This window comes from Fukomys damarensis, unplaced genomic scaffold (genome assembly GCF_012274545.1).
Source record: "Fukomys damarensis isolate Sample0158 unplaced genomic scaffold, DMR_v1.0_HiC HiC_scaffold_35, whole genome shotgun sequence".
Classification (NCBI taxonomy): Eukaryota; Metazoa; Chordata; class Mammalia; order Rodentia; family Bathyergidae; genus Fukomys; species Fukomys damarensis.
Window position 1 is genome coordinate 29,431,446 of NW_022900947.1, and position 26,884 is coordinate 29,458,329.

General features: G+C 40.5%; 1 long non-coding RNA gene across 1 annotated transcript; it reads right to left on the minus strand.

The window, feature by feature from the left end:
- Positions 1–1,833: 1,833 nt before the first annotated feature.
- On the minus strand, positions 1,834–17,793 carry LOC104862873. The gene is made up of 4 exons (XR_780439.1): positions 17,590–17,793; positions 6,120–6,250; positions 4,731–4,806; positions 1,834–2,252 (listed from the first exon to the last, which is right to left on the minus strand). It is a non-coding gene; the product is annotated as an uncharacterized LOC104862873 (long non-coding RNA).
- Between the last annotated feature and the right edge of the window lie 9,091 nt (positions 17,794–26,884).

Genomic DNA, 26,884 nt, shown 5'->3' on the forward strand with positions numbered 1-26,884 from the left:
GAGGTCAGCCAAGAAGGGCATGGCAGCTATTAAATTAAATATTAAAGTGGGACAGGTAGGGAAGGAAGCCAAGAAGGAAAGAATGGCTCCCACCCACCTTGATTTGCAGCTAGGAAGTTTGTAAATCAGTATTTAAAACAAGAAAACATTTGAGATTTTCTAATATCAATGAGGTACCAGTAAATAATGATATTTGGCCTTGACCATAACATATAATCGATAAAGGCCTTAAAATCAATTTTTCCAAAGCTTTTCATCCACATCACATTTGGGCCTTGCTTTGCAAAGTAGATGCTACAAGACCCAATAGCCACTTGCTCAAACTTCTCCAGCTGTAGTGTGAAAATTGGATTCAACTCTATGTTTTCTGATTCCAAGTACATTTATCTTTTTATTCTATTACTGCCACTTCCAAACCTATATACTTTAGAATGCACTGAAACTTTGATATATTTAAAAGAAGTAGGTAAAACAGCTGGGCTTGGCATAATTGAGTTTTCTGATTGAACCTATCTTGGACAACACAGTGGATTTCGCTTCAGTGATTTAAAAAAGTTACCGATATTCCTTTGGCTCTATAATGCATAATGATAAAGAAAAATGACACAAATGTATATCACAGTAATGGTGATACAGTGTTATTCAAAAGATACTCTGAGTGGCTTCATAGTTCTTTGCCTTAAAATTTGGAAATTATACAGCTCATAAACGTTACTATGTTGTGTGTGAATAACTGAAGCCTGATATCATTTAAGTTCATTTCATTGATGTTTAAAGAGGAAGAGGATATATAACTCTGATAAATGAAATCCTAGTACTCTTGAGTGCAGAAGATTCATTTGCTGAAGAGAAGAATTTTCTAATTTTTAATGTAAGAACGAGGTTTAGGGAGAGGCTGGATGGGAAGAAACCTGGAAAACAACTTGGAATAAAGGAAAAGGAGGCACAGATTTATATACCAGAATGTCAACAGGAACCATACCTGATTAACCCCATACCTGTCCTTTGTTGCTCCTGGCCCTCTTCCCTCATCCTCAAAATGCCCTGGACCCTCCTCTGATCTCTCCTTATGCCCATCATTTTTTCTAAACCATCCACGCTCTCTTTGCTCTCCACCAATCATGCATCCTGAAAGACTAAGTCTACCTTATTCTCTAACGTCAGGCACCATCTCCACAGGGGTGCTCCACAGGGAAAGGATTTTCTCATAATAAGGAGTAATAGCTCTAGGAATGCACAAAATGATCATGCCCTTTCACTAGCAAATTTTTTCTTCAGGTTCACCATTATTCCATGAGGTAGGCAAAGAAGACAGTGCCCTAATTTTATGAACAAGGAAACTGAAGCTCCAGATTTAAGCTAATAAATGGCAGATCCAGATCCATCTACCACATCTTTAGGATCTTTCCTTCGTAACAGCAATTCATAAGCCTCTGTACCAACAGCTCTTAAATGTCCAGGGGAATAAGTCTATATTGATGATAAAGTAAGTTCTCTTCATTATATAGCAATTTTTTAAAAACTCATAAAATTATATTAAGTCTATTGACGCTAACACTGCAGTCAAATGTAATAAAGTAACTACATAAATGCTTTGCTTAAAAGGACAGGCCCCTAATTAAGAGATTGTTAAAAAGGATGGAGCATATGAATACATCTATTACACAGGATTTACTAGAACTTATTGTACTCACAGGCGTAAAATGAGACCAGCTGTTGCCTGGAATGTGGAAAGACTAATGAGTAGAAACTGATATAGTGATTCTTGTTTAAAAAATAAAATAAAATAAAAACAAAGGTGACTGCATATTACTTTAGTCTCTCCCTACCTTGTGTAGCATTCAGTCAATAGTTCATAGCATATTCTGGTTCCCAGGTTCTGCATTTGTGGGCAAGCTGTCCTTGAATATCCATTTCATGCTTGAATATGAAGAGCAAAATGCTCTGCAGTTTTCACCTTTTTCAACTCTATAAATGATGTCTCTGAGGAAAGTCTTTTCTATTGATGGCCATAAATTCAAGTGACTTGATATCTAAAAGCCCACTGCTTTTCCTATATTCTTCAGAGGTAGGGGTTATGACCCACAGAGCATTCTTCTTCTGTTCATTCTGCTTTTTTGGTGCCTCCAATTTTGACTTGATAGTTGACTAATTGCCAATGGTCATGGGCTCCTGAGCATCTGCTTCATTAGATGAGCTTTTGATAACAGTGGGCCAGGAAGTATTCTGGTGAGATTTCATATCTTATCTTCCTATGACAGTAGGATGTTGGATCAAAAAGATACAGAACATGTTTATGGTGGGGCTGAGTTTCAGAGTCATAAAGGTTGAGTATTACAATCCATGCAGCAAAACAAGGCTCCAATTTAAGACACAATTAGCAGACAGACTAATGAGGAGCAGGAAAGGGAAGAGAGTGGAGGTGGAAGGACAGAAGGGTATAAGTATCCTTGGTTAATATCTGGTTAGTCCCTGTCCTCTATCATTCCTGTTCCTTTCCCCACACATCCAAGAGAGGGAGGAAGAGAAGATGCACATAATCAAGGCACAATATATGCATGAAAGTAAATGTCATCATAAAACCCATTAATTTCTATAGTTCATTTATTTAATTTCCCCAGGGAGTCACCTCAGCACCCAGGAATCGTGTGTACTCTATGGTCCTCTCCAATTTGCTCTCTGGGGAAAGAGCATTTTCCCTCCAGTTACCTCCTAATCCTGTATGGGTGTGGAAAGTGGACTTGCTGACTAGTGTCATGCTTGGGTTCAACACAGGAAAGAGAATGCCATTACAAGTATTGCAATCAGAAAGGGGAAATTAAGGGCATTCCAAATTTTTGGAAGGATAAAGGAGAAATCAAGGGATGGCTGCCAGACTTTTGGTTTCAAGGTCAATCATTGCAGCTGCAGCTGGAGGTCAGAACACTTTCTGACTGGTGACCAGAAAATGGAAGGCGTGTCTGGCTGGTGCTATTTGATTTTGTTGACACTTGTATGTCCACAGGACAGCTGTAGGAAAAGTCTCACCTCTCTTCTGCTTTTCAAATATCATGGAAGTGCACTTCACTAGCAGAATTTAACACTTACCAGATCCTGACTGCCTTGCAGACCCTTGGAGGGAATATAAATGAGGGAAGGAATAGATTCCTAACGACACCAGGTAGTATCTGGCATGGGGCTTTGGTTACTGTTTAGTGGCCTTCACCTTACTTGCCACAGGACAGGATAAGATTTGTCTTAGTTACTTTTCTCATTATTGAGACAAAATACCTGACACTCAAAGGTAAAGAAGGAAAGGTTTATTTTAGCTTAGAGTTTGTAAAGGTTTCAGTCCATAGTCAGCTGACTCCATGGCAAGGTGGCATGGCAGAGGAGCACTACAGAGGAGATAAAGTTCATGTCATAGCAGGCAGAAGGCAGCAAGCAGCAAGAATCCAGCTTTTCCCTTTTATTCTATTCAGGCTACCAGCCTTTCAAGTGGTGTCAACTAGAACTAGTCTAGTTCTAATCAGTAGAAAAATTTAGTACCACACACCCTTATTTTCAAGATTATATGCCATAGATCCCGCTAGCTCTGAAAAGCCCCACTTATTAGTGCATGAGGCTTTAGGAGGCTGTCTAGATATAAGACATGACAAAGTTCTTTTGTAAATGGTGGCCCCAGCTGGAATCCACTGCCCCAAATTCCAGTAAAGCTGATATCTCTTGAGAAAAGACCCCAAATTTTAAAAATCTCTCCAAGTCCTAATTGGGCTCTTATATGGCTGCCTATCACATAGATTGACTGGTTCTCTGAAATGTTCAATACTATGCAGGGAAAAAAAAGACTGTTAATATCAGACTAGGGTTTGAGTTTTATCTCCACTTCTCTCTAGCAGTTCATTCAATATTTCTGAGCTTCAATTTCTTATTCAAACTGTGAAGAAAGTGGCCATAATACCATTATTAGAATTCAGGATCATGATGGGCTGCAAACTGTAAAGCTTGTGGTGGAGATAGGGGGTGCTGTTGATAAGTATCAACTGCATCCCTGACCAGGAGTGGCTGTCAGCCTAAGGGAGTCACCTCATCCATGGACATGCCCCTTGTTTAGGGCAGTCTGTGCTTAATGATTGTGGACAAGGTGAGGGATACAAAAATCCCATTCCCATTGACTTAGTCAGGGCAACTTTAAAGGGTCCCCCAGCTCTAGAGCTCCCCATAGGATTAGATGAAGATTCTAGTGGTGCCTCATCACAGCTAAGTGCCCCCCCATCTCATGTCCTACTTGCATTCCTTACCTTTAACAGATGTTAATCCTGAAGGAACCTCCCCTACCCGCCCCCCCGCAATCTTTTCTACACACAGATCTCTGTGAGCCTGTTTCTTGGAAAACTCAAAGATCAACACTGGTTTAGCAAAGCAAAAAAATTATTAAAGGATGATAAGTAGCTCATACAATCTTCCAGGATGGCCAGAAAACCAGACAGGAAAATGTGCTCTAAGAAAGAAAGTCCCAGATCACTCCATAAGATGGCTTCCTGTGAAATTTGTAGAGGAAAGGTGGAACTATAAAATGAGGCAATTTTGCAAATGTAAGGAGAATCAAAGATGCTAGATCCACCAGAAAAGAATGGCAAATGCCCCAGGAAGCATCAATGTGATGCTTCAGAATGTATGGTAATGGGTCTTTGCAAGTAGTATAATTGGATTTTATTAGAGCTCTTTGTAGAGTTACCATCTTAACTCACAGTCAATTTCCCAGGTTAGCAGAAGAAATGTTTTTGGTTGGTCGGTCTTGTACTGATGTTGGAAGCACTTTTCAACCTGAAAGTCCAGACCAAGAACAAGTGCACAGTAAATAATCAACAAAAAAATCCTAAATACTCAGTTCTCCTAGAGTTCAGACCTAGCCCTTTTCTTTCTGTAAAAGTGCAATTCTTAGTTGGCCTCTCTCAATTGCATGACTTTCTATAATGATGAATCCAATGTATATTTATAGAACTACTCATAACCTTGCCACTGAGTTCCACATTTCTATATCCAAACACCTCCACTTCTGATACCTAAATAGAACCAAAATAGAATTTTTGACCGTGCCCCTGCACCTATCTCCCCTGCCACTTTTTCATTTCAGTAAACCACACTGCTGTTAGTCTTCTGGAACACCATACACTCTACCTGTGGTTTATTTGCTATACCCAAAAAGATGTTCTGAGTCCATTCACTTTTCTCTATCTGCATTACCACGTGCTGAGTCACCTGCCAGTACGACCTCACACTTGTCCCACTACAGCAGCTTCCTGCATGAACTCCCAGCTTCCACCTTCCCATTTAATCTGTTCTTTGCTGAGAGGACCAGGTACCCCATCTTTTATCCTAAGTGAACTTAGAATAATGCTGAAATTTCCTAACATTCTATGATGATGGTTCATAAATCCAGTGTACCATTTCTGACTTGGATGCCCTCCCCTTCTTCCACAGAGTACTCTCCCGGCAGATTATAGTACTCTAATCACATCCAGCCCTTTAGGCATAGGGCCTTTAATTGTATGGCCTTCTTCATGGTCAGACGGTACTGCCTCCAGATTCTGTATGGCTCGCTTCTTATTCCAACCAAGCCTCAACCCAAACGATGTTAGTGGCACAATGCAGCTCTGTACATCCATATTTTATGTGGGCCTTTTGGTGATAGCCACCAGCATCATGTGAGCATTTAAATTTAACTTTAAATGATTCAAATTAAATTGAATTAAAATTTCAGATCCTTAGAAGCACTGATCACATTTAAAGTGCTGGCGAGCCACCTGTGCCTAATGGTTACTACAGTGAACGGTGCAGACACAGATCCATCATTGTGGAAAGTTCTATTTGGTGGTGTTGGTCAAGAGCTGAATGCTGCATATCCTATTTGTCTTTTCTCTTCCATACTTTATTCCCAGCTGTTCTCTTTTTTACATTTAAAACTTTATGGCACCTCCAGTATCTGCTGTCCCCTGGAGATTCAGAGAAGCAAGCTATCCAGGGTAGCACAGCAATGCATACAGATGCTCCTGGACTTAGGATAGGGTTACACTGGATAATCATATCATAAGTTAAAATATCATTAAGTAAAAAATGAATTTATACAACTAACTTACCAAACATCACACTTTAGCTATGCAGTTCACCATAAAGTCTTGGTAAGTTTGCCCTGGTGATCATCCGGCTGACAGGGAGCTGGGTGAGTGCCACTGCCCAGGGTTGTCAGGAAGTATCACTCAGCATATTGCTAGACCAGGACAAGATCAAAATCCAAAAATTGAAGAAGTTTGTTTGTTGAATATGTATTGCTTTTGCACCATCCTAAAGTAAAAGATCTTAAACTACCATGAGTTAGGCATCATCTGTCCTATATTTGCATAATTCTCAGGACCCTATCCTGGTCCAGACCAAATAACTAAAATAGAATGGAGAAGCCAGGAATGGGACCACTGGAGCCCCAAACTCCGTCTTCTTGAGACCCAGCCAGTCCTGTCCCCAAGCCCTAGAGGGAAGGATTGCCTTGCCATGCTTGTGGACGTGAGAAGGAATTCCCCTGGATCTCAGAGAATCCAGAGCATCAGTGAGGTCTGTGGCAAGCCTGAGTCAGCAAAGAAGACCTTGAGCCTGTCCAAACCAGGAGAAGACATGCCACAGTGCCCCAGCTGCATACTTCAGTAGTGAACTCCTGCATACAGTTGAGCTAAGAGCAGCCCAACCACCCCAGAAATGCCAGCTGGCTCACACAGGCCTCCCAAGAAGCCTCCCTCTCCTCAATAACCCAAAGTCCTTGAGCCTTCACAGGCCCGGAACCCATCTTGGAGAGGAACAGGAAGAATGGTGTAAACTGGAAAAGCTGACTCACCCCAAGGAGACAACTTACTGGAACAGCCTGAGTTTACTAGGTTGGACTAAATTTCAGTCCTTCCAGCACTTCCCATTAGTCACAGTGTGGCTGTTAGGGGACATTTAAGGACCATGGATCAGTTATAAAAAGTTAAGAAAGTACATTTTCTTTGCACATCAGAACCCAGTGTGACTAATCCCGATACTGCATTCTATATGCCCTGAATTGTACAGAGCCCTTGACAAAGCAAAATGTGGACCAAAGACATCTTTGTCGTGTGATGAGTGAGTTCTTCTAAGACCTCCTCAACTAAGGACAAGAAGAAGTTGTTAAGTTCTGGAGTCATGTTCCTTTGTCACTGTCCTCTGAATCCCTTCCTGAATTGAATCCCTATGACACGAAGCCCAGTAGCCCCTGGTTTTCCAGTCCACCCTCTGATGCACACTGCTTCTGACAACCCTGACAAATGCATTGCAACACCCGACATCTGTGTGGTGCCTTTCACCAATGGGGATAGGGTTTTCTTCTCCCAAATAGAAGAGAAAAATTACATTGTCTGCATGTGTTGGAGGTACAGATGTAAACAACCTTAGTCACACACACAAACACACACACACACACACACACACACTCACAGAAAGAGAGAGAGAGAGGAGATGTGTAGGAAGAATAGCTTAAAGAATACAGTCAGCAGAAAGAGCTATTGTTTAAGATCAAGTTTGCTGGCTCAGAAAAACTAGAGAAGTCAACTATTTCAGATCAGTTACTTTCCCAGCTGAAATTCCACTGGCTTTGTCTCCAAGTCTAACTCATTAGATTATAAAGACTAAATTAATTGGATAGTAGTTTTAATTGTGTGTGTGTGTGTGTGTGTGTGTGAGTGAGTGTGTGTGTGAGAGACAGAGTATTCCACTTTGTACAGGGTTAAATAGCATTCCCCCTTTCTCATTTACCAGGAACCTCAGAGTATGATCTTATTTGCAAACAGGGTTGCTATAATTTGAACATGGTTTGTCCCCTCTGAAACTCATATTGAAATTTGATTGCTATTTTGGTTATGGTGAAAGGTGAGGCATTTAGAGGGTGATTAGGTTGTTGAGAGAGATTAATGCTTTTCTCCAGTGAGTGAGTTCTCTCATGAGACTGGATCAGTTACCATGAGAGCAGTTGTAATAAAGTGAGTCTTTCCCTTGTGTTTCATCTCTTCTGTGGGTGCTCACTTACCTCTCTCAATTTCTGTGAATATTATGAAGCCCTCACCAAAGTTACCATCATGTTCTTAGACTTTCTTAACTCAGAAATGTGAACCAAATAAATTTGCTTTTATAAATTTCCCAGTCTCAGCTATTTTATTATAGCAACAGACAAGGTTCTTTACAGATGCAGTTAGTCAAAGCAATATGGATTAGTACTCCTTAAATATAGTATCCTTATAAGAACAGAACACACACACACACACACACACACACACACACACACACCCTGCATGTGATAACAGAGGTAGAGAATGGAATGATACCCCTGCAAACCAAGAAATATCAATAACTGCTCAAAGCTTAGGAAGAGGTAAGGAATATATCTCAGCTCCTTTACCCATGGCTGAGACAAAATGCCTGACACTCAAAGTTAAAGGAGGAAAGGTTTATTTGGGTTATAGTTTGTAGAAGTTTCAGTTTATAGTTGGCTGGCTCTAAGGCAGGGTGGCATGGCAGAGGGGCATCACAGAAAAGAAACTGTTCATGGCAGGAAGAAGGCAGAAGGTAGCAAGCAGTAAGTGACAATGGACAACCCTCTTTCTGTCCCTTATATCTTATCCAGGTTACCCACCCTAAGATGGGTAGCACTCACAGCCAGGATGGAGCAGTCTTAACCCTAGCAAAATGCTATGAATCAATCCCACAATCACATCCTTGATCCCAGTACTACACACCCTAAATCCAGCCACCTCCAAAAATCCCCACCTATGACTGCATGAGGCTTTGAGGAGATATACAGATACAAACCATAACAGAAAGACTTCCTTAGGGTCTGTGAGAGCATAATTTCAGACTTCTGAGTATCAAAAATGTGAGACAATATATTTTGTTGTTTGGAGGCAGTTTGTGGAACTGTGTTATAGCAGTTCTAGGGATCTAATACATGCTCAAAATACATTGGAATGATATAATATTTAAATACTCTGAGATTAAGTGAAAACAACAGTAATCACACCCTCTAGCATTTAAAGGGCCCAAGTATGAAACATGGAATAACTGTTACTAAAAATCCCCAGCCTGTCCCTACCCACCATTCTCTAGCCACCCTAAGCCCTGTGCAATTTTTAACCCAAGGACCTCTGTTATCCAAGAATCACTGTTTTCTCTCCTTAGTTCTTCTTTCACCTCTCCTGTCAAAGAAGAGCACAACACTCAAAACACAGTCTTTGACTGAGTTCAAACTACCCTATCCTCCTGCCCCTACACAAATGTAATTCTATTTCCCTGTCAGCTCTTCTCAGGCTAACTTGATGCCAAGCTTCTTCTTTTCTTTAGAGATTGAGACTGGGCTATGAGCTCATCAGGGAAGCGAGGAGGAAACTGAACACTACCTGTCACCATCTTCACAGTATGTACACACAACAAAACTTAATGTGTTTTCAGTATTTCTTGAATGAATATAGCTACCACATCTTTTCAGTGATTTATTACTTACCCATAGACCATCACAGTTTGTTTTGCTCTATCTGTAATTCCAGGAAGGGAAGCATTTGGAGAAAGACAGGGAACTAGGATTAAGTATTTAAGAGGCATTTTTTCCTCTTCCTCTCCTCTCAGGTTATGATGCTATCTGAAATAATACTAATTATTAGCAGTGATAAGCAAATCTGTCAAGTACCACAATGTTTTCTGAAGAAAAAACTGCATCACAGATACCTTGCAATTAAGGAAATACTTAACTGAACTAAATTGAAAAATATGAAGTAATAGAACAGTGTCCCTCCTGAGTGGTTAAAAAAGGAAGATAAAAATGTGGACATGAAAAGGGAATTCCTAATGTTTCTTTTTAATAACATGATTCATACTATGTTTTTAAAAGATGTTTTTAACTGTCTGCGCCTTTTTGTATTTTTTAAAGTTTTTGAAAGGTTGTGAAGACTCAGGGCTAGGTTTTGGGGAGACATAGTAATTACAGACATAAGAATAGCTGCACAATTTCACATGGAAAATGTCTCAACTGTGGTCATCGTGACGTGGGTTTGGTGATGTGCCACCTCATTCCACAAGACAAAATTAAGAGAAAATAATTTAGTCATACAGATGTACAAATGAATTCCCAAGAAAACATAAAACACATGGTCTAGGGGATAACTTTGAAGATGTCACATTTATCATATGCCAAATATTGCTTATAGCATGCTGTGTTACTGCCTTCACTTGAAAGGAAAGACATGGAATTAAGTTTTTTCAGTCAGTGCGTTTCTGATTTTACATTTTTCCAATTTTTCAGCTTCCTTGATTACTCATGTGGAAAATACTCTAAAGAGAGATTTGCGAGTTGTTTACTATGATGAACAAGCTTTCATATACCTCCATAATCCTTGCCTCCTAGAATTCACACCCTTGTTAATTCCCTCCACTTGAGTGAGTTAGGACTTGTGATTTGCCTTAACCAATAGAATATGGAAAAATTGTCAGAATATCACTCCCCTGACTCCACGGTGTTATGTAAGACTGGATCTTGGTAGAAGATTGACTTTAAAGTCTTGCTCTCACTAATGGTTTTGAGGAATCGAACTTCCCTGAGCTCTACAGTTGCAAAGAAACAAATCATTACACACTAAAGGAGCTTGAAAGCACACCTTCCCCTAGCTGGACATTATAGGTTAAGAACTAAGCCTTGGGTGACATTTTCCTTGCAGCCTTGAAGGACCAATCTAAGCTTAGGGGATGCATGACTCATAAGAACAGTGAGATAGTAAATGTGTATTGTCTTCAATCATTAGATTTATGGTAATTTGTTATTTAGCAATAATAAAAACTGGAACACACATACCTAAGCTAACTTCTGTTTCTGACCCAGAATTCTTGCACTGGGTTTTTTGTTTAAAAGTATGAAAACTATAAGTCTTTGGTGTTGTTCATGAACATGTCTTTTATGACCACATACATGAGGATATTCCTTTCCTTGTGGTAGATCTCACCTGTGCCACAGCATCAAGGAAGAGCTATTCATAGCAACAGTGCTTTCTGTTCTGCCCATAGATTAAGATAGCTTGTGATTTTTAGCAGGAAGTGATTCTCAAACTCCTCCTTAAAATAGAGCTTGGTCTAAAACCTTTGCTCAAAAATCCAATCTGTTTGCTGATAGGACTATAAATTGACTGAAACTTCCTGGAGGGCATTGTGGCAGTGCATACCTAAACTTTAATCAGTTGCATGCTGTTTGACCTAGAAATTCTCTTTCTAGAAACTTATCTCAAGGAGATAGACAACTTTTCAGTGAAGTACAGCAAAGATGTGCACTACAGCATGCTTCATAAGAACAAAAAAGTCTGATATTGAAAACAACCTAAGTGGATTAAATAGACAGTAGTTTAAATAACTTAGAGGCCATCCATACAATGGAAAGTCATGGAGCCATTTAAAATTATGTTGTGAATATATACTTTTTAGTCATAGGACTGTATAAACAAAAATAAAAATGAATATACAAGAGAATGTGCAATATGTCTCCACATATGTGTGCATGTAAAATAGAAATACATATCTAAAAGAAAGCTGGATATATACTAAACTGTTGACAGCATTTTAGTAGCAATATTATGGGTGATTTTTGGTCTATTAATTTTCCAGATATATCTCCTAGTGTTTTTACAGTGCTGCACATAATTTGTGCAACTTTACAAATTCATAAATTTGGGTCTTATGTGTTTTTTTTAAACGGCTCTGCCTATTTCTAAATCCTGATTGCTATGTGATCTGGGTCTTGCTAATGGTCCAGGGACCTTATCTACCTTACTGCTTGACAGTGACAGTGTCATCTTGTCTGCTTCCTCCCACTTTCATCCCTCCGAGAGTTTGCCACATGTGTGGGTTTTCAATTGTTGTCCCCTCTCTGTCCAAACTGACTCAACTAACTCATACTTCAAGAGCCACACCAACTTAAAAAGACATATTTTGGCCACAGCAATGTGTTCATATCATCCTCAAATTCTATACAACAGATCAAACCATAATCACCCAACTCTAAATCTGAATGTTGATGACAGAGGTAAGATCTAATGCTCGTGGAAGAGAAGCCCATGATTTAGGAAAAGAAAACTATGCTCTTTAATATACTTTTGTCTTCTTCTAGATTCTTCCCACAATTACCTTAAGAGTGAAAGATGCAGTATGGGAGAGAGGGGTAGAGATCTCCAGAAAAGGAAGTGTGGAATAAAAGAGTCTGGAATTTGCAACGATCCAGTGCACATTACGAGCCATTCCTGGGTAGCAAGTGGGGATGTGTTCAATCCCCATCAGTGAAGAAAGCATGAGGAAGTGTTCAAGAGGCCAGAGATGACACAGAGAGGGATTAAAGTAAAAGGAAGAGAGGAAAGGACAAGAAATGGAGACACTTTAAATCTATACCCATTGAGGAGTCAGCAAATAGGGATGCTTTTAAGCTTAGAAAGGGAGCAGGAAACCCTAGAGGAGAAGTTGTCTTGTGCTTTCTTTTCTCTCAGCCTTTGGTCACAAGTAGGCCCATTTTGTAGGAGGTCAAATGGACAACCTGTGTTCTTGTTCAAATGGCACATAGACCTGAATTCCAGAGGAGCTGGGGTAAGAGAGGGTGCAGATGAGACCTGGATGACAAATGAATAGGGGTCCATTTCTAGATGAGGACCTGGATGGGTAAGCAAAAAAAGGAAGGATCAGGGAGGCGGTAATAATTGCATTATTTAATAGTGAGATCTTTCCCTTTATTGCACGTAAGGGAAATGGGCACCTCTTTCAGCCTCTTTGCCAGGCCCTAAAGAAAATGGAAATTGATGAGCAATCAAGAGTCATGAAAAGGAAGGCTGAAGGCATAACAAGTTTGAGGTCAAGGCTCAGGGACATTGTACCATAGTCTGAGCATTAGAGAGAAGTTTTCCCAAAGGTTTTCTCCTGGTCTTACTGGCAGAGAGATTCCTTGTTATTCCAGTATTTGGGGGCTCAGAGGCTCAGCCACTGTTTGCTTCTGCCTCTGTGAGTCTTTCCATGGCTGCTCATACTACTATAACAGACACTTTGTTTGTGTTATGAATTCAAATTCCTGAAACAGAGGATCTGATTGGTCCACTTACCACCAATGGGCAAAGCTTGCACATTAGACAAATTCATGGGCCACTAGTTGGCCTCTAGCAGTGACGATGAAACTCTCAAGAGCTTTCAATGGTAACAAACAGCCCTCTGTGGCTCATCACTGCCGTCCTATATGTTACCTTTGGTTGATATGCTTTCCCTTGTCCAATTAGCAGGATCATGTGGCATAAGCCATGATCACTCTCATTCTCAAAGAACCGCACTGGACTGCTAGCCCTAGCAAGGAGCTGTGAGCATGGGTGAAATTCGGAATGTAGCAGTTGTCAGAAAATGTGAAGTCAGAGCTGAAACTTTACCCTACTTGCAAGTTAACATGTTAGTCTGCCACAGTTTTCTGCATGAGGAAAGAGACATGAGACTCTAGCCAGAGATGAAGTATAGCTTATAATTTACAGCAACCAGAGCATCAGCATTTGTTAGCGCTCTGACCTAACCTGCAGGTTAATGAGAAGAGGGCCAGGCAACTTCTTTTCCCACAAGGAGTTTTGTTGCAGATAGGAAGCTGAACTCAGGGAATCTGAGATTTTTTATAATGGCAGTAAACATTCTGCCCTTTGCTCTGGAGGGAGTACCTCTCTCTCCCAAAACTGTTTACTGTACAAACATTCTTGAAAAGACACTGTAGAACAAAGGTGGTCACAAGATATACCGAAACTAGAGACCCATGGAGAATTGTCCCTCATCAAGTTTCTTTGCCAGTACACACCAAATGATGCTGTGTTTGTTTTGGAAGAGGTTGCTTTGAGTCCAGAACTCAGAGTAAAGGCAGTGGATGAGGTCAATTTTTTTTGTTTTAAATTATGAATTAGTCAAAGTTAATCTTTGACTTTCATTGTTCTCTCCAGAGTTTCTTCAAGTGATTCTGCCTTGTCTGCTGCCTAAGTCAGGCCTCACACTCCCATCCTTCTTTCCTTACCCCGCAAAGCTCACCTGCTCTGGGTCCCATTCTCTTATGACCGACTCCATCATAATCTCTCAACAACCTTAGTTTTGTTTCTTCATCAAACACATACATCCACATCGCATTCTAAGCATTTGACTAATACTAACTCATTTTATATTTATAACAACTTTATACTGTGGGTACTATCATTGCCCCCATTCTTCAGATGAAGAACTTGTTTCAAGAACGGTTATGTACTTTTATGGAAATAGAGGAGTAGTCAGTTATAGCTAACACTTCAAATGATTCTAGAAATGTTTCAAGAACTTGCAGGAAATGATTCTCGCTGCTATAGTGGTACTCTAATAACAGGAATTTCAAAACAATAGAAAATTCCCTATTGGAGAAAGTGATCACTTAGCATTCCCTTCAACCACTACCAGATTCTCATATGTGGTCCAGGTATAGGGAGGGTCCAGAATTATCTGGTTCAGCTGGTTTCTAACTGCAGTGTAGATTCATTCTGAGTAATTGGTTATTTTCACACAGGCAAGACTATGTCTAGTTCACCACTGTATCTTCAGTCTCTAGCTGGTACTGTTACTCATGAGGCCCAGAAGAATATCAGTGGCTGAGTGGATGGATGGATGGATCGATGGGGGCCAAGGAGCTTTAGGGGTCACTCCAGCAGGAAAGTGCAGGATTAGAAGCAACAAATTTAACTTTATTTTAAGTTAAAGGATGAATCTGTGCCTCCATATGAAAAGGGAGGAAGCTGACCTAGACACAATCCAACAGAAGAAAATACAATCAAATGTTTTTTTTGTTTTGTTTTGTTTTTTAATTTGGCTGTGAAAAAGAACAGGGGATTGGAGAGAGGAAAGAGGATGAAGACAAACCAAACGTTCCCTGGCCAACCAAAATAAATTGAACACAAAGTAAAGGAAAAGGTGGAAAATTATCAGAGGGCCAGAAGTGTTAGAGGCTTCAGTTCCAGGAAGTGACCAGAGAAGAAAGTTGTTAGAAGGTGGAAGAAAAATATCTATAATGATAATGGCTGCCACATGTGGATCTTCTCCTCTCAGCTTCACTAATTTGTTGCAGTACAACTCTGTGAATTATATTCCATTATTAACACACCACATTTTCCAAATGATAAGTAACAGATCAACTTGTTCAGAGTCACACAGCTTGGAAGAAGCAAAGCTTGTTCAGAGTCCACACTATTCCAGGTACCATTTATCATCTCTTCTACAGGAAAGACAACCATAGGGCAACATCCACGACAAATAAATTAACAGTCTGTTTGTTATTTAAGTGTTTTCTTGTGCAAATGACCACTTACTCCTACTCCTTGTAACCATATTACTTCCCTTCTCAAGCTCCTCCCTGTAGAAATTCTGGAGTACAGTTTACGGATGGTTGAGGGCAGACCACAGGGACTAGTAGAGACCCTTATGAATAGAAAACAAGTGAATCATCCAAAAAACGACATTCTTAAGGAGCTTCTAGTTTTACAACACTAACAATCTATTACATGCAACTTTTAAAAAAGCTACAAAAATAGTTGGGGAACAGTTAAGAAATTACTACGATTATACTGGATAGTAGATGATATAATGATGTTAATTTTCTCAGGTCTGATATAGCAGCCACATATGGTCACATAGGAAACATTTTCTATTTTTAGGAGATACATACTGAAGTATTTAGGGCTAAAGTGATATGAGTTCTGAAAAGAACATTCAAGTGGTTCAAAAAGAAAAATGGATAAAAAGATTGATTGATTCATAAACCAAATCTGGGAAAATGTTAACAGTTGTTAAATTTGGGGAAGGCTTGACAGATGTGCACTGAAATACTTTTTCAGGCTTTCCTGTATGTAGTTTTCATGATGATAAGACTGGGAAGACATTGATTGCTTACAGATTGGCCAAAGAGGACTGGGAACTTGTCCAAGGCGAAGGCCTTCAGGGATGAGTTCAAAAGCCTTGTCTTGACCACACGGACTTGAATGCAAATACTTTCTCAATAAAACAGAAATACAAAACTGAACCAAAGACCAGATGGGAGATTTGGCAGTCATTTTAATAAAGATAGCACCGGCAGCTGTGGAGGCAATTAAATTGCCTAGCCCCATCGATAACAGTCTAGACTGGAGATGTTGGCACTTGTGTGGTCTCATGATTTTTCTGGAAACAGTTGGGGCCAATCTACCAGGGTTGAAACCCTCATCCATAGCTCATAAGTCATTTGACCTTGAGGACTTCACCTCTCTGACACACAGTTTCCCTTACCCATACTCAATTCATCGAATTGTTGTAGGCAGAAATAAATAGAACAATGTATACAAAAGACTCCACACAAGGTATGGTCCACTGTGAGCATTTGGCAAATGTTGCTCTCATTATTATAAGAGAGAAGATAATAAGGTAAAAGGAAACACTTGTTTGCCACCAACTATAGTAGCAAAAGAATCCCAACCCACATCTCCCACAGCTTTGTTTACAATTACATGTGGGTTTGTGTTATTTAATTTCTATCTTTTAAGTGAAATTGTGTGGCCCCAGGACAGCAGGGATGCTAATGAAGTTAAATAGTGGAGGAGATTACACAGCAGCAAGGAAAATAAACAGTAAGGTCTCTGCTTTAGTATTTACCTCCCATGATACCTCATCTTTGCCTGGGTCTCTAGCAGCAGGCACCTATCCAGAAGCTTTAAATAATGCCATTAGCACTGCCACTTAAACACAGCCTCTCTGGGCTACTCAGGGTCCCCATGCTACTTGGTATATTTTGGGGGCCTCACGTCATTTTGGAATTAAAATGAGAAAGTAAATTATTCAAGCACATTTTTTTCCCTGAACAAACCTCTATACAACCTTGCCTCATCACTACTTAAAAAAAAAAAAAATAGATATCGCTGCCAAGAATATTATTTGTAGCAATTCAGTGCTATCTTCATTATGGGTTGGAGGGTTGGTGACAGTGGAACACTCACAGCTCCCCCACCCCACCCCCCTCGTGAGCTGGTTTTAAACTATCTGGGGATGAGAAATAGGAGGTGGAGTGTGGCGTGGCCTCATCTTGAAGGAGGAAGTAAGGGCTGCATTTTCTGGAAACGGGGAAATACCTCAAAAGCATTCTGGCATCAAAATCAAGATCATGTGTACACTCTGTAGGCATGAAGGTGATCCAAAGACTCATCAAACAAAATAAAGAAGATTTCTTGAGACAATTCTGCCCAAACTTCTTTACAATTAGAGTGTGCACTGTTTGTCTAAATCTTTGTTCCCCAGTCTCTGTTTACAGGTTTGACTGCTGGTTGGAGTTTTAACCGAGAGGTGTGGAATAATCTCCCAGGTGTGAGGAGCCTTACAGTTTACCAAGAGCTTCCCAATCCATTATCTCAGTCTCCAAATTCTCCCCAGATTCCCACCAGGTCAGTGATGTAACCAGCTCTCCTCACACACCCACAAGTGTTCCACATCACAGATAAGGACCCTGAGCCCCACAGAAGTGACATAACATACCTGATATTCCACATCTAATATGACAGAGTGAGAGCTTGAATAGGAGTCTTTGGAAAGCACAGCTTCTCTCTGAGAGCAGAGAAAATGCTTCTCATCCATTTTCCTATGTGGAGAGGGCTTCGGGCTTTCTGTCGATGCTGAAGATCTATCTGTGCAATAATGGGAAGTCAGGGTGTCTGGCAAGCACACGTTTCCCTACTCCACTGACCTCGAGATGACCCTACTCTCCTCTCTACTATCTGTTAATTCCTTGTGTCTGGGTTCCAGGGAAGTGTGGACAGAATGAATGAAAGAGGTGAGATAATGGATACATCTCTTACAAAGCTAATGGGTAGTAGGCACTTGCAAAAGGTTTCTTTGAATTTAAAAACAATATTTATTGACTAGCCCTGGCAGCAGATTTGGTCAGGAAAGAGGTCAAGGGTTGATCTGAATTAGGTCTGAAGGTTGGCTGGAATTCAATTACCCATGACCCTCTGGTATCTCCTGCCAGCCATGATTAATGGAGGGTGGCTAAGGAAGGCTGGATCAGTAGCACTGCAGTCAACCTTTCTGAGAATAAAGACATGGGAATTATCAAAGGAGCAGTCTCAGGCCAGGTGAGGTTTCTTAGGTGGGAAATATCCTTGTGATTTAGCCCAATAACAGCAGGAGAGATTTAGAAACAAAGGAACATGTACGATGAATGTAGCCAGGAGAGTCATTGCTCCTATTTTTTTTTTCCTCACAATCACACTGATCTAGTACCCTTGTCTGACATGAATAAACGATCATCTAGGGCCCTGGGTGGTTTGCATCTAGATCTATAAAAGCCTGGACCATGGATATTTGGGGGCATCTTGTAGCAGGAAATGCCAATTGAAAAACAAGAGAACTGTACTAATTACAAGATTTCATCCAATCAATACCACTTTCCATTTTCTCACTACAGATTTTCATTCCCAGCCTTACCTTGAAGTTTACTCAGGCTCCTTCCAGGGCAGCATGTAGACTTTGAACCCAACTACAAGATTCTTTTCATATAAAACATTTTTTGGAGCTCATCTCCCAGAAAGTATTTTGAAAATATGATGATAATAATATTTACTTCTTGTTGCTGTTGTTATTATCTACAAACATTTTAGAATTTTTTTTCAATATTTTCCAGTTCTTTTACCTTTCTCTAGGAATAGTATATCTTCCTTTAATAGGTAAGGGAAGCTCAAGCAGACAAAACAATATATTTCCTTTTTATTATGATACTAACTCTGCACCTTAATTTCGTCAAATTCTTTTTGGAGAGCTGAGCCTCTGGCCTATCCCAACTTGCAAGGCTGGCTCATGGAGACAAGTCAAGGAAACACGGACCCTACCCGCCCTTGACCAATGCTTAATTAAGTTAGCTGAAATCCAGTCGGGTATTCTGAGAATCATTCAATTTGTGTTTCAATAATTTACCTGCTTCTATGCAGTGGTCTACTTACCCTTTAATAAAAAATAATATACATGCAATTTGACATATGGATCTTCCAGCTCACAAAATGAGCTCAAATTTGAAAGAGATCCAGACAATAGCAACATTTATTATTTTTAGAACATTACCTAGTGATTTGGATTCATTTGCTTGGAGTGCTTTTCCCTATAGCTCCCTTGGGAGACATGGGGGAAAGATGATAAAAACACAAGTATCCTTGGTGAGGAGTTCACATGTTCAGAACTGTAACGTGGCAAATCCTTGTGAAAAAGTCTAATGAGTACGTGTCCCCTGCCAAATAGGCCCAGCACCCAAAGCACATAAAGAAATCATTGAAAGACACTGGACTCACTCCAAAAGACTGTGGCTAATGTTTTACCTAATCTCTCTCTGGTCTCTCCTGCCTACCACATGCCCCACCCGTAAGATATTCACTTCAGAGCTTCCTTGCAGCTGCATGTGGGCTATTTGTACCCTCTAACACCCCCACCCAAGGATGGGAACTATTATAAAGCCAAGAGTATAAAAGGGAAAGCATTAAGAGTAAGAAGTTGGGGGCTGCTGGTGGAGATTAGCATGTGTCATCTTCTGAAAGGGTTAATGTCCTTGGGATAGAACTGGAGGCTGACCAATGACAGGTCCAGGGCCACCGCCACTCCCTCGTAGGCCTCAGAGGTGACTGGCTGGGTCAGATCACCTGGTGCTCTGCAACTTGGGGTGGGTGTGTATGTGAGCTGCGAACAAAAGTATTTTTTTTAACTTATTTTATTTTCAATTCTTTTTATCTTGGCTTTATCTCAGGCGCTACAGACTCCAGAACTTTAGAGGCTAAGGCTAGGGTAGGGTGGGGTTTAGTGATTTCTTTTCCTTCCTTCTTTCCTTCCTTCCTTCCTTCCTTCCTTCCTTCCTTCCTTCCTTCCTTCCTTTCTTTCTCCCCCCCCCAAAGGAAAAGAACAGGGAACTCTCCCTGAACATGTCTATTCTGCTCAAACACGGTCGGAGTCATTATAAAAATATTGAGCAATAATGGTTGGTTCTCACTCTGTCTTTGGAACTGGCATTTGCAAAGGTAGCAATGAAGGATCAGAGAGCAGGAAGGAATTCTGTTGCTAGCTGGGGAGGAATTTGGACCCACAAGATATTCCTGTTGTTAATTATTGATGATTTCACCTGGCCTAAAGTAGGCTGGAACTTCAAGATAGTGTGGCTGGGGCGGGCTACAAAGGTGGTCGTCTGTTGGTGTAAAGTAGAGCTTACGGTGCTTCATATATTTTAGAACACAGAGATCATCAGTCAGAGAAAGATCCACAACTCTTAGAATCTCAGCTAAATTCCACACCTGGAGTTTAATTTTGGAACAATAGAGATGCATTATATTGTAAGATAACACAGTATGTGTAAATTCAAACTTGTCAAACCAAATATAGAGAAATAGTATTTTACAGAAGGATTTATTACCAGGGCCTTTAAGTAAAATCTCAACTACATTTAAACTAGGAATTGGTCAGTATGTTAACCTTTTAGGATCAAGTAAGTGAAGTCTACCTGGTATATATCTTTTATACTTTTTTAATTTTCAGCACTGGGAAGTGAACCCAAATCTCACTGAGCTACATCCCCAGTTCTTTTTAAAAAAGTTTTGAGACAAAGTCTTGCTAAGTCATTGAATTATCCAGGAGGGGTTCAAATTTGAGCTCTGCCTGCCTCAGCCTCCCAGAGTGCTGGGATTACAGAACAAGCCTCCACACCCAGCCACATCATTCATAATACGGCCAATGCAGGCATCAGAGTCACACATGCCTGGGCTGGCTCTCAGCTCTACACCCAAAGGGATATGACTGTGGTCAATTATTTCACCCCTCTGAGCTATGGTTTTTCCTACCTGTAAAGTGAGGGCAGTGATACACCTACTTCCTGAGCCTCACGTGAGCTGCTGCATATAACATGTTAGGAAGTTTGCCACTCAGTAGGTGCTTTGTAGCTCTTAGCTCCTTGTACATTCTCCTTCCTACCTACCATTAAGACCACGTAGAGCAGCCTTCAGGGAACAACAACAAAAAAAATTCAGCCCTTTTTTGTAGCTTTATATCAATTAAGATATAAATAACATCAAACAAAGCCCAGACGGCTTAGGACAGTTTCTGCTTTTCTCATATTTATTTATTTATTAAACAAGTACTTTCATCAAACTTACTATGTGACAGGCTCCTTCTAAACACTTGACAAACACTGATTCATCTAATCTTTCACAACACCTGTATGAAATGCAGACTCTTTATTCCCATTTGCAGGAAGCAGAAACTCAGAGAAAGTTGTCCAGGAACACAGAGAGAGAAGGAAGCATCCAGCCAGGACCTGTACCCGGGCAGTTCAGTCCATTCCCTCCTCAGGTCTTGCGGTCATGTTGTTTATTTGGGATGGCCTCCTGAGACCAAAGCAAGCAGGGGGAAAATACCAAGCCAGGTCTGCACCATCTAGAAAATAAGAACAGGGCCAGAAGTACAGAAGTTGCAAAAGTCTCTCCTGATAAGCTTTCAGAGCCTGAAACTCAGACCAGAGAGACCCGCTGAGGTTGACTGAACAAGCCAGCTCGTCGTTTTTCAGTCCCCTGGCACACGGCCCATCTCTCCACTCCCACTGCCTAGAAGGGCGCAGCCTCAGCTCTGGTTTCTTCATTCTTCCTCACCCCCTTAGCTCTGGCAGTGTGAGTTTGCTGACTGTAGCAGCCTGAGTGGGTGGAAGGGTGCCTGGAGGGAGTGAGGCATTAAAGCAGTAAAGAAAAAAAAAAGAAAGAAAGAAAGAAAAAGAAACAACTTGTTTTAAAATTTCAGAAACTCTATTTTTTTTTTAATTATAAAAGACATACCTGTTTATGGCAGACTTTGCAAAGTGGCTGACTCAACACCATGTCCAAGAGTCCTCTCTTCCCCTTTCCAGCTAGTGACAGTCATGTAATACAAATCTGCCCAATTAGGCTGAAGTCTACCATGGAGCTCTGGTCCTTGTTTTATTCTTTTTAAAAATTATTATTATTTTTTTAGACAGGATCTCACTGTGTAGCCCAGATGTAGCATAGTCACACTCGAACTCACAGCAATCCTCCTGTCTTTGTTTTAGTCCTTCCTGCCCTTTCTTCTCTTTCTGAATGCATATGTTATATCTGGTGGGAGGGGGGAGGTCACAGTAAGGCCAGAAGGAAAAGTCGAGAAAAATTTCAGATGTTGGTACTGAGTCACTATAGCTTGGATTTTTTTTTATCTGCAGCCAAAGTCAAGCTTATGCATACAATGTTCACTGCAGAAAAATTATCACATACAGGAAAAAAAAGATAGAGGCAAATATCACCTTTTGCTGTCATCAAGAAATAGCCAAAATTGCTACTGCAGCAAGTATTATTTTAATTCTTATTCTTTTCATTGTTTTACAAAAATATGGACTAGAAATACTGTTTTGTAACTGAATCTTTACTTACCAATAGGCTGTGACTATTTCTCCATCATTTTCATCTACTTGTCATTGTATGGACTTTCCCAAGGTCTTTAAATTCTGTATTATCAGATGCTTGTTATTTCCAATTGTAACTACCATAGACAATGAGGGTAAACATGTTTGTAAATGCATCCTTGATGATTTCCTTATTTTCTGCTGTGATTTGCTGAATCAGAAAGAATGCATATATTTCAGGCTTTGCATATGCACAAGTAAGATGTCCTTCAGAAAGATTTTATCAAATTTTATACTTTCACTTGTGTTCCTGATCTTCATATCATCATTCACACCAGAAATTGTCACTTTTGAAAAAAAATCAGTCAAATCAATAGATTAATTTAAAATTTTAATAACTGAGTTTGGTACTTCTTATGACATCATTTGCCATTGTTACTTCTATTCATAGCTTATTATGTGCCCAATATTGGACATGCTAATTTACTTACATTATCTTGTTTTTCTTTTTCTGTAGTACTGAGTATTGAAAACAGGGCTTTCACACTGAACTGTATCCTCAGCCTTCTTTTTTATTTTGAGGCTGAGTCTCACTAAATTGTTAAATTTCCCACAGCAGGTTCAAACAGGCAATCCTCCTGCCTCAGTCTTCCAAAGTGCTGGGATTATAGATGTGTACTACCAGGCCCAGCATGTTATTTCTTTTAATCCTCACAAACCATAATCTGTTGTTTTATGAGTAAAGCACAGCTCCCACAGGGCAAGTAAGTGGCTTAAGATCATATAACAAGTAAGTGATCAAACTGGACTTCATAACTAGATCTGCCTGATCTCAAAGAAGATACCATAATAAACACAGTCATTTTCATAAGAGGTGTTATATAAATTCTCCAAGACTTTGTAGAATCGGTCAGGAGCTAGTGACAAAGAGCACTCTCCAAGAGATAACTGAGAAGAATTCATGGAAGAGACTATTGACAGAAGTGTGGGAAAGGCAAAGGGACAGTCAGGGCCAGTGATCCCCCAAGAGATTATCATCGGCTGGAAGCCATGATCTTCCTGGGTCTGAGGGGGGACTTGTTTTGGAATCTGGTGAGATGTGTAGCAAGGGAAAAGGCTGCTAAGTGACCGTAGATAGAGTCAAAGTCACTGCCAAACTGCACAGCAGCTTAACACACTAACAGACCCAACTGTGATCTCCTAATGGTACTTTCCATTGGCCAATCCAACCAGAAGCCAGAAGGAAGCCTGTTAATCTCTGGGATGCCCAAGAAGGAAAAGAGGGGTGATGAATAGACTTACAGGGGCACAGCCTGCATGCTATTACCTTTAGAAGAGTAGACCTTTTTAATATTACAACTAACAATTGATTTTGCTTCAAAGCCCATAGGCAAGGCTGCTATAGCATGAAATGCAGCTGTGTAAATAAGGGAGCCCAGTACAGTTTGGTACATGGTAAGTACTTAACGAAAATGAGATATTACTGTTTTCACACCTAGAATTAGCAAAGAATATGGATCATGCTAGGAGAATCTACTGCTTATTCTTTTTCCAATGGCAACTATCATCCCTCTGCTACAGGACATAGAACAACAACAAAACACACTCGCGCATGCGAGTGCACACGCACACACACACACACACACACACACACACACACACCCCCCAAAGAAAAATAAAGAGTAAAAAACTTCACTTCTTCTTGGGCACAGAGCTAGGCACATCTTATAGCCTTCCTTGCTTTGGGTGGTGGCCATATGACAGATTTCCAGCTGATGGAATATGAGAAGTAATGAGCACTACTCACAGGCCTGACCTCTAAAACCTTTCATATCCAAAAAGCAAAACAGAAAACCCAAACATAAAATAAAAGTTATGTATACACCCATAAACCTAGTATTTGAAAGGCTGAGGTAGACAGATTGTGGGTTTGAGGTCAGCCTAAGATACACAGCAAGAACCTATATCCACCCCTCCTCCCCCAACAGCAGTAAGAACTCTTCCCACATGCTGGATGTTATTCTTTGGTTAGCTCAGTGTCAAGCAACAGGGTATTCTCAGAATCCCTGTTTTGAGAAAAATAGAGCCAGGTATGGTGGCACACACCTGTAATCCTAGCATTCAGGAGGCTGAAGCAGGAGGATTGCCACAAGTTTGAGGTCAGCCTGTGCTATATAGTGAGCTTAGGGCCAGCCTGAACTACAAAGGTAGACCCTGCTTTGAAAAAACAAAATAAAACAATACAGACAGAGAGAGAGAGAGAGAGAGAGAGAGAGAGAACCTTCATTCTGTGTTTGAGCAGAGTCTCGTCCCCTCCCACCTGCTGCATAATTGCCTTGGCTGTTTATGGAGTTGTCACATAAAAGTTGATGGTGTTAACCTGCCTGTATATTAGAGCTTTGGAATAACTGATAGTGACTCCCTCCCCTCATCAACATAAAGAACAAATATACAAGTGTAGGACACAAACAAGGATCCAGACCAAGACTGATGGAAACAAATACATGCATAATGAGGTTTCTCAAGAACTAGCCCTCTCCTTCTATGGCCATCTACTTTTCCCTGATGAAAAACTGCTATTGGTTTACATTAATTATATTCTACCAAGAATCTCTACTAAAAATTTCTTAGAAAGGGAGAGAATGAAGCACCTGGCACTTCATGGCATCAGCTTGATCAGATCTGGTGCCTACCTTCACCCATGCTTAAGGCCCAGACTGTGAAGTCTCACTCCATAGTCCCCACCCAGTCCCACCCTTTATAGCAATGAACCACGGGCAAGCAATGGAACTTCTCGAAGTTAATGTGTATTAAGAACTGAAAACCATGTTGGCACACAGCCAACACTCAAACATGACTATCTCCATCTCCCCGTTTCCTTCTCTCAAATGGAGGTTGGTGAAGAGCGATTTGGAGAAACTGGGGAGATAGGAAGCACAAGGGCATGGCCTGGGCTGGCCACATCTCATTCCCTCCTTTTCTGAGCTTGATACACAACCCTAAGTCCTCAGTCCTCGGTGACAATCTCCCAGCCCACTGATGGCTCCCAAGCTACTCTCACTCCTCAGTGAGAGGAGTTTGGGGGTTTAGTCCCAAACTTTGGGGGTTTAGTCCCTGGACACCTTGGAAACCAAACTCCAAGGATCCCTTACTCCTTAAGTGTTTACCTTAAATATAACCTCCACCATGTATATACTATAAATTATCTCTGTATGTATTACTTACGATACCTAATGCTATGTAAATGTTGTTATACAAAGTTTTTAAGGAAATAATGACAAAGAAAACATCTATACATGTTCACAACAATATGCACTTAAAAAATTTCAATCTCTGGTTGTTTGGCTCTGGGGATATGGAACCTGCCGATGCAGAGTGCCAACTATGGGCCACTCAGAACAGAAACTGGACTCTGGGTGCAGCCTGCCTGGTATGAAACTTGCATCCTCACTACAGAACTTCTAGGACAGCAATGGTGAACCTTTTTGAGCTTTATAATACAAACTGCCCTCTGCGGCATGCGTGCCATAGGTTCACCACCACTGCTCTAGGACAATACCTGGCCTAAAGGATGGCTAGAAATGTTGGCTCTTGTTACTATTACTCCATTGGTGCCTGTCAGCATGGACAGACATCCTAACAAGTCACCCTCCTTGTGCAGATGCCAACACCCCACCCACCCTGAGAACTGTTTGCCTAAGCCCCTCATCCATGCCCTGTTTGACTAAATGCCACTAATTCAGAAAAAAAAATGTTTTTAATGACTCATGGCTCTCACAAATAGACTGAAAGAGACTGTGAATCTTAGAATTACTAGGGCGCTGTCTTCTGCTGTAGTTTCGTAAAGAGGATGGATGGGTGGATGGATGGATGGAAGGACTGGCGGATGATTTGATTATATCAGGTTTCAACAGTATTGCAGGGCAAGGCTACCCATAACAATTTTCCTATCAGTTAAATGGGGAATCCCCATTTATCCCACAATGACAGAAAAAAAAAAGTAATGGCCATAAAACATTAAATATATAATTTAAGAGACTCTATAAAAGGCATATAACAGGTAGGACATATATTCAGTGATATATTTCATCAACTTTTGTTCCATGAGACTTATCCCCATACATTAAAATTCTGATATAATATGGTTAGCATATTCAAAAGGTACTATTACTATACATCTGCTGGAATTATCATGAAGTTTTCCATCCTAGAGTCTGTGTCATGTCAGAGCATGGGCTAGGAGGAACATTCTAGAAAAATAGACTGAGAGATAGAATCAGTGATTTTTCAGACCCACACTGTGTGTTAGGTTCTTAATGAGTATCTCTGTATTTAATCTTTACTAAATTTATGTTTTGCACATAGCTTTCTGTTCCTGTGATAAATGCGTGCCTTAGG